Genomic DNA, 8,873 nt, shown 5'->3' on the forward strand with positions numbered 1-8,873 from the left:
CGGCGGCCGCGCCGGCCGCGCCGTGGATTTTGGGGCTGTTGGGAGCTGTTGGCCTGCGGCCCAGTGGGCGGGGGGCACGGGGGGGACGGGGGCCGCGGTGGGCGGGCTCCTGGGAGGCAGAAAGGACCGCCTGTGATTGTAAAGGCTGGTGCTGGGACAGCTCATCTCCGCACTACCCCCTCCTTGGCCCTGAGGTCCCTTCTGTTAACTCAAGCTGGACCTGTCCGCTAGGTGTTGTAGGCGCCGGGAGTCACTCCCGGGTGGGTGGGGCAGGGCTGAGTCGGTTTTTACTGGCGGTAGACGTGTATTTTATTCAGTTTTATATATTTTGAAAGCGAGTTGGAAGAGAGGTTGGCAGGGGTGACTTCTTTTTCCCCCTTTCTTGTTTTAATTGAGGTATAGTTGATTTACAACATTGTATTAATCTCCGGTGTACAACTCAGTGATTAAAATTTTTCATGGATTATACTCCGTTTAAAGTTATTATAGGGAATTCTCTGGTGTTGCAGTGGTTAGGACTCAGTGCTTCCACTTGAGGGGGCACGGGTTACATCCCTAGTCTGGGAACTGAGATCCTGCAAGCCGTGTGGCGCAAAAAAAAAAGTTATAAAATACTGACTATATTTCCTGTGCTGTACAATACATATATCCTTGTAGCTTATTTATCTTATGTGTCCTAGCTTCTGCCTCTTAATCCCCTATCCCTGTTTTGCCTCTCCCCCCCTTCCCTGTCTCCTCAGGTAAGCACTAGTTTTTTTCAATTCTGTATCTGAGTCTGTTTTTCTTGTTATATTCATTCATTTGTTTTATTTTTTAGATTACACATATAAGTGATAACATATAGTATTTGTCTTTCTCTGACTCATTTCGTTTAGCATAATATCCTCTAGGTCCATGCATGTTGTTGCAGATGGCAGAATTTCATTCTTCCTATGGCTGGGTAGTATTCCATTGTGTGTATATACCACATCTTCTTAATCCATTCATCTGTTGATGGACACTTAGGTTGCTTCCATATATATATATATATTTTTTTTTTTTTTTAAAGAACATTTATTTATTTATTTTTGGCTACGTTGGGTCTTCGTTGCTGCACGCGGGCTTTCTCTAGTTGCGGGAGCTGGGGCTACTCTTCGTTGCGTGCGCCGGCTGCCATTGCGGTGGCTTCTTTTGTTGCGGAGCACGGGCTCTAGGTGCGCGGGCTTCGGGGCTTCCGTAGCTGTGGCTCGTGGGCTCTAGAGCGCAAACTCAGTAATTGTAGCGCACCGGCTTCTCTGCTCCGCGGCATGTGGGATCTCCCCGGACCAGGGCTCGAGCCCGTGTCCCCTGCATTGGCAGGCGGATTCTTAAGCACTGTGCCACCAGGGAAGCCCAATATCTTGACTAATGCAAATAATGCTGCTATGAACATTGGGGTGCATGTATCTTTTGGAATTAGTGTTTTCACCTTCTTCAGATACATGCGGAGAAATGGAATTGCTGAGTCATGTGGTAGTTCTATATTTAGCCTTTTGAGAAACCTCAATGTAGTCTTCCACAGTGGCTGCACCAATTTACATTCCCACCAACATCCTTGCCAATATTTGTGTTCTTTTTGATGCTAGCCATTCTGACAGGTGTGAGGTGATACCTCATTGTGGTTTTGATTTGCATTTCTCTGATGATTTGCGATGTTGAGCATCTTTTCACAAGAAGAATGTCGTCTGTTCAGGTCTTCCGCCCATTTTTTAATTGGGTTCCTTTTTTTTTTGGTACCGAATTGTATGAGCCGTTTATATTATAATTTTGGATATTAACCCCATATTGGTCATATCATATCATTTGCAAATATTTTCTTCCACTCAATAGATCGTCTCTTCATTTTGTCAGTGGTTTCCTTTGCTGTGCAAAAAAACTTTTAAGTTTAATTAGGTCCCATTTGTTTATTTTTGCTTTTGTTTCCTTGTGACTGCTTTTCTTTGATTTAGATGTTGGAGTTGGTTGTTGAATATTGATTGATACTAGGTGGTAGTTAGAAATTTAAATATACACTGGTTAAATACCAGAGAATCTTAAAAGTTTTGGACCTGTGATTGCCTACCAAATCAGGACTGCCTGTCCAGTTAGTACAGTGCCTTAGTTTTACAGTATTTTCTCCTGCATAACATAGCCACTGACTCTTAGGGAGCCTGAACATTTTCATAACAATCATTTAGTTCAGTTATGTGCTAGTTGCAGTGCTAAACCCTTTACACGTTTCATCTCATTTAATACTCTCAATCCTATGAAGTAGGTGTCTTTATCTTTTTTGGTGGGAGATAAGGGATCGAAGCACAGAGAGAACTGAAGCCCAAGGTAAACCTGTAAGTAAATGGAAGAAGTATTCCAATAGAGCAACGACTTCAGAGGTCATGAGCTAAACTGCTGGGCTTTTTTTACTTCTATATTTTAATATGAAAATAATGCAGGTGAGGTTCTTTCGCTATTCGTTCACAAATAGTTACTTAACATCCATAAAATGATGGATGCCTGGGATAAGTTCAAGGACAATTGTTCATAGTACTTAATCCTGTGATCCTTAGGAGCTTTTACACTCACTCAGGATACTGGCTGTAGAAGATGAAGCTTCTTAGGTGCTCTGAGATCCATAAGTCTAGGGCTGATTTCTCTTCAAAGGAGCAGATTACTTCTATGCAGCCCACAAACATGCTATGATTATTTGTTAAAACAACTAGTGTAGTATGATGGAAACAAGTGTGATGATGATGGACATAGCATTAATTTGGGGGCTCAACGTTCTGGCTTGAGTTCCACTTCTGCTACGTATTAGCTATGTAATCTTGGGCGAGTCATTTAAGTTCTCTGGGTCTCATTTTCCTCATCTATAAAATAAGAAGGTTGAATTAGATGGCTTCTAAAGGCTTATTAAACTACTAGTTTTATCAGTGTGAGGAGAAGACCTGTCAGCCAGAAAGGACAAAGCAGAATTTGGAAGATGCCATTATTGGCTTTTGGGGACGGTCTCCATAGGTATGACAATTGCTTTAATTATCTGAGAGGTTTCAAGTTATAAATACATATTTTTCTTTTTCTGTGACAACTGATATTGGAATTATTTTTCTTCCTAGGATTAAGCAATAATAAATGCTGAACATTTGATTGCTTAAAAGTATTGATGTACACTAATTCTCCATTAGAATGGGATTTCAATAAGTATTAAAACATACAACTTTTGTAGGATACTTTATAGATACAAAGCACTGTTGCTAGTGAAGGATAGACATGTTGGAAAAATTCCTATTGCATCAGATCCAAGCAGAGTTAAGACATATGTGGGAATGCTGGCAATAACAGTAGCCTTATAGAATTTCTCTAATGATCTGTAAAATAGTTTTTATAAAACAATAATATTTGGCCAACCATCCAATTGAGGGTTCTCCTCTCTAGGATGGATGCTGAACCATGTTCTAAGCCCTCAATAATAAGACCGAGCCAGGCACCGTTTTGGATTGGAAAAGGAGGCAGGAATGTGTTTAACTTTTCTCTCTTAGGTTTTCACTCCATCTCAAAGACAGTTTTTTTTAAAAATTATTTATTTATTTATGGCTGTGTTGGGTCTTCGTTTCTGTGCGAGGGCTTTCTCTAATTGCGGCAAGTGGGGGGCCACTCTTCATCGCGGTGCGCGGGCCTCTCACTATCGCGGCCTCTCTTGTTGCGGAGCACAGGCTCCAAACGCGCAGGCTCAGTAGTTGTGGCTCACGGGCCTAGTTGCTCCGCGGCATGTGGAATCTTCCCAGACCAGGGCTCGAACCCGTGTCCCCTGCATTGGCAGGCAGATTCTCAACCACTGCGCCACCAGGGAAGCCCGCACAGACAATTTTTTAATTGTTATTTTTATTATCCATATTTCTTCTCTTCTGAATCAGTTTATGTTGTTGAGACCACCATTAAGCTCTGTTTTCCTAAACCATATTGTTTGCACCATTCTTTTTTAAAGTTTGGCTTGCAATATGTTAACATGAAGCAGGGGCCTGTTTTCCTTAAATACATTTTGATTTTTCTAATTTTCTTTGAAAGGTTTCTAGTTCACATTTTTATCACTTTCTAACCCTCCCAGTTATAAGATTTCTGTCTGAAAATGGGAGAAGGAAAAACCAAAGGGGGGTGCTGGAAAACTTAGAAGTTTTGTGATCTATTATAAGTAAACAAGTAACCAGATGTCCTATCTAAAAACAGAAATGAACTAATATTTAATTATTGTAGTACTGTCCAGAGCCATAGAAGTTGCAAATTTGTGGACAAAATAGATGACTGTTATTTTGGAGGTCTAGGGTGTGGAGGGACACAGCACAAAAAGAGAGGCAGCAAACACTGGATACATCCTGATGGAACACGAAACAAGCTGAACCTGAGTCTAATCAAGTTCCTAGATCTAACTACAAATTTACAGATTTGTAGGACATACAAGGATAGAAGAATATATTTTTAAAAAATGATACCATGAGGATATAATCAATAAAATCTACATCATGGGAAACTCATTAGGACAAATGACCTACAAATGAATTGCAAGAAAATGAAAACAAAAAACAATGAAGTCGGAAGGGGAACCTGTAGGTAATTGCATTTGGCTGGCTAATCAACTACTTAAATATTCAGACAAACAGTTAAAAAATATGAAGTTTGGGCTTCCCTGGTGGCGCAGTGGTTGAGAATCTGCCTGCCAATGCAGAGGACACGGGTTCGAGCCCTGGTCTGGGAGGATCCCACATGCCGCGGAGCAACTAGGCCCGTGAGCCACAACTACTGAGCCTGCGCGTCTGGAGCCTGTGCTCCGCAACAAGAGAGGCCGCGATAGTGAGAGGCCCGCGCACCGCGATGAAGAGTGGCCCCCACTTGCCGCAACTAGAGAAAGCCCTCGCACAGAAACGAAGACCCAACACAGCCAAAAATAAATAAATAAAAATTAAAAAAAAAAAAAATGAAGTTTGTAAGACAATCGGAAATTTGAATACTGATTGATACTCAATGGTTGATTATAAAGAAAGTATTTTTTTAATGTAGAATATGGAAAAATGTATTATGGTTTTTTAAAGAGCCTTTATCTTTTAGAGAAGCATATTGAAATATTTACAGATAAACTGCTATGGTATCTGGGATTTTCCAAATAAAAGAGAAGGGTGAAGTGGATGGGAGTAGAAAGGATACAAGATAGGCGGTGTGTTGGTATTCATTGAAGTTGGTGATGGGGACATGGGAGCTCATTATACTATTGTTTTTACTTTTTATGTGTTTGAAATTTTCCATGAGAAAATGTTTTTTAAAAACGTTTGGCTCTTCAAGAAGAAAACAAGACTAGATTTCTCCATGTATTCTCCATCTTTCCAAATTCAATCCCATTGAAATCTTTGAGTCTGAATTTGAATTAAAATACTTTAAAATGCAGAATGAGAGTTTTGTTCTGTGGCAGTTTCATTCCAAATGCTTGCTGTGATAGTTATCTTGATTAACACAGCTCATTAAAGGATAAAATAACACACAAGATACATAGAGAGGTAGCCCACAAATAAATGAGCCCCCGTATGCTCTGAACCATCATCTACTCTGTCACCTAAACCAGAAACCTGAGAGTCATTCCTTTCCCTCTTCCCTCATCCAAACTCTGCTAATTTTACCTCCTTTATGTCAAAAATCCATCTTATATTCTCCATCCTAAGTGCAGCTCCCTTAGATCAGACCCACATCATCATCAGTTTGATAACTGTGATAGTCTAGCTTTTGACCTCCCTTGCTCCTTCAGTTCATTGCCACACCACTACCACAAAGGAATCTTAAAAGCTCAAATCTGATCTTGTTATTACTCTTCTGCTTAAAACCTTTCAGTGACTCTTCAAGGACCAGATATAAAAATCAGCATTACATGTAAACTTTCCATCTCTATGACCGAGGCCCTGTCTATCTTTCCAGGTTTATTATCCTAGGATCTTGGTTCCACTTTGCTACTGTAGGGGGGGAAGCTATGTATTTTTCTTTCTACCCGTCTAGGTGCTTGGCTGGGGCTCTGTAACAAAAGATAGATAACAAGAGAAAAGCATACAGATTTATTTAATGTAAGTTTTGTGTGGCAGGAGAGCCTTGATAAGGAAATTAAGACTTGAAGAAGTGGTTAAAACTGCGTGTTGCTGTGATTTGATGAAGAGTGGAAAGTTGTGGGAGAATGTGATGGGACAAAAGGATATGAGCTAAGGGTAGTCAACTGGGAAAACTTAGTAAAGCCTGGTCCTCCCTCTATCTTTGGAGGTAAGAATGCTCTGGGTATAGGGAGGGTACCTCTCACATGAGGGTCTTATGACCTGCTTCAGGGGAGACGGGGGAGGTCAGAGAATCCTTCTTGCACCTGTCGTTTCTCAAGTTCCTTCAAATATTCAATATGCCAAGGTGCCATATTTTGGGGTAGTGTGTCTTGAATCCTATCATTACACTATGGGGTTCCTAGTGTACCTCAATACACCACTGTGTTTTGTGCTTGCATATATAGGGATGTGCTATTTCACCCGCAACATACCTGGCTATTCACATTAAGCCTTTCTTTGACTGACTCAAACTGAGTTAATAATTATTTTCTTTCTTTCACCACCAATTCTGATAGCTACTTCTAGGTACTAAGTAGTAACAACCCTTAGTTCATTGCATTTTAATAATTTATTGATATAGAGGAGGAAAAAATAATTTTCCCTCCCACTTTTCTGTTCTGGCTGGGACCCCTGTATCAAAAGACAGATTAATGAGAAAAACAGAGGTTTATTAACGTGTATATCTCATGTATACATGTGACATACCCAGGGAAAAATGAGTAACTCAAAGCAGTGGCTTAGAACTCCTGTTTATATACCATCTTCAGCCAAAGACAAAAGAAAGGACCATGTCCAGGAGCTCATTTATGGAGAGATGACAGGGAAAAGCATGGTAAACAAGAGTAAGTTATCGCAGATTTAAGTCGGTGCATTCTCCATTGATAAGGGTCTAAAGTTGTCTTCTGGGATTGGTTTTTGTACTTTCTGGTAGACAGGGAAGGAGGGACACCTTTGAAAACGTATGTCCTGCTTTTAGGTGAATAGGAGAAGGGCTGTGAGCTTTCCTTGTATCTGCTTATTCTCAGTTGCCTTCAGCTCAGAAGAATCCTTATGCCAAAGTGGTATATTTTGGGGTGGCATATTCTGCTACCCTTCATTTACATATTATTTTCCTTTACCAGAATGTAAGATTTTAGAGCAGAGTGTCTTATTCATTCTGTATCCCCTGGAGCCTAGCAGAATGATTGGCACAAAGCTCTCAACCAATATCTGTTGAGTGGAGAGTGAATGGAGATTAAAGTAGAACTGGAAAAGGCAGAGGAGAGACAGGGAGCAAGGAGAGTTTATTGCAAAACTTAGGGGCCCCTGTATTTCCACATTATTTCAGTTCACATTTTAAATTTTAACATTTTGCAGAGCTGGAAAATCTTATAAAAACATGTATTGCTGGCCTGAGACCAAACAGCCTGTAAGCCATAATAGGAGCAGTTTAATAGGGGAAGCGACTAGTTGCTTGATGAGACTTATAATGGGAACCTATTTGACCACAATGGAAAGGAAACCTGTTTAGCAGAAGGGCCGCTAGTTAGATGCTTATAATTTCCTTTGAGCCAAGGCTCAGGGTATTTTCCTTGCTGTTGTCTCACAGCAATTAGGCAATTCTTTTAATAGGCTTGTGTCCAGGTTTATCATCTGCGAAACAGGTTGTGTTTTGAAATTTAATAAAATAAAGCTTGTGCTTTGATCCTTTTGTTTGAAACGCATTCTAAAAATGCAGCTGTTACCAGCCTTGAACAGTTACATTGGCAATAGCAGCCCCTGGTGGCACAGGGATGATTTTCTTTTATTGGTCACCTTGGTGTTTTGGAACTTGTAGGCGCAGGCAGGCCCTGTGTTAAAAAACCAAGTTCAACTGAGTAAATTTTAAAGATTTTACTGGCTCTATTCAGTGATTCATGAATCAGGCAACATCCAATCTAGCAAGTAGAAAGTAGCTCCAAGGAGCTGTACAAAATGAAAGACTTTTATAGACAGAAGGGAGCGGGAACATGGAAGTTACACTAGACAAAAAAGAAGGTTGGTTATTACAAGGTCACCTTTGTTTAGGGGATGGCAGGGATCTATCAGTTTACCTAACTGGTGTTGATTAGGAGATTCCCAATTGGTAATTAAGTCTCAGTTTGGTGATGTGGAGCTTAGCATAAGTGACTCCATTTTGGGCCTCCTTTCTTATTTTTAACAAGTGATATGTCCAGGTATAACATACATTGGAATAAAAGTTGAATAATGATAGTGATATGCAGAATTTCCCCCTGCTTCTAATAAAAGAGCAATCTATTTATTGTAAGGATTAATTAGAACTGGGAATACTAAGAGAGAGTTCTTAGAACCAGTGGAAAACTAGCAGGCTTACAGAAACTTCAGAGGGGTAAATTAACCCCTAAATATTGTAGACTACATTTGGTGTGTATTTGCATTTTGGGGAGAAAATATCTGAGGCTTCTATAAGATTCTGAAAGCATCTAATTTTATCAAAATGTTTATGAAACACTATGTAAGGTGTGTGGCTTTTCTCAGTAATGTAGAACACATGTTCTTTAAAGCTTTTCATTAAAAGAATTCTGATTTTAGGACGCACATCTTTTTTTAAAACTGAAATATAGTTGATTTACAGTATTGTGTTAGTTTCAGGTATGTAACAAAGTGATTCAGCTATATATATATTTTTTTCCAGATTATTTTCCATTATAGGTTATTATGAGATATTGAATATGGTTCCCTGTGCTATACAGTAAATTCTTGTTGCTTATCTATTTTATG

This window comes from Eschrichtius robustus, chromosome 15 (assembly GCF_028021215.1).
Source record: "Eschrichtius robustus isolate mEscRob2 chromosome 15, mEscRob2.pri, whole genome shotgun sequence".
Lineage (NCBI taxonomy): Eukaryota > Metazoa > Chordata > Mammalia > Artiodactyla > Eschrichtiidae > Eschrichtius > Eschrichtius robustus.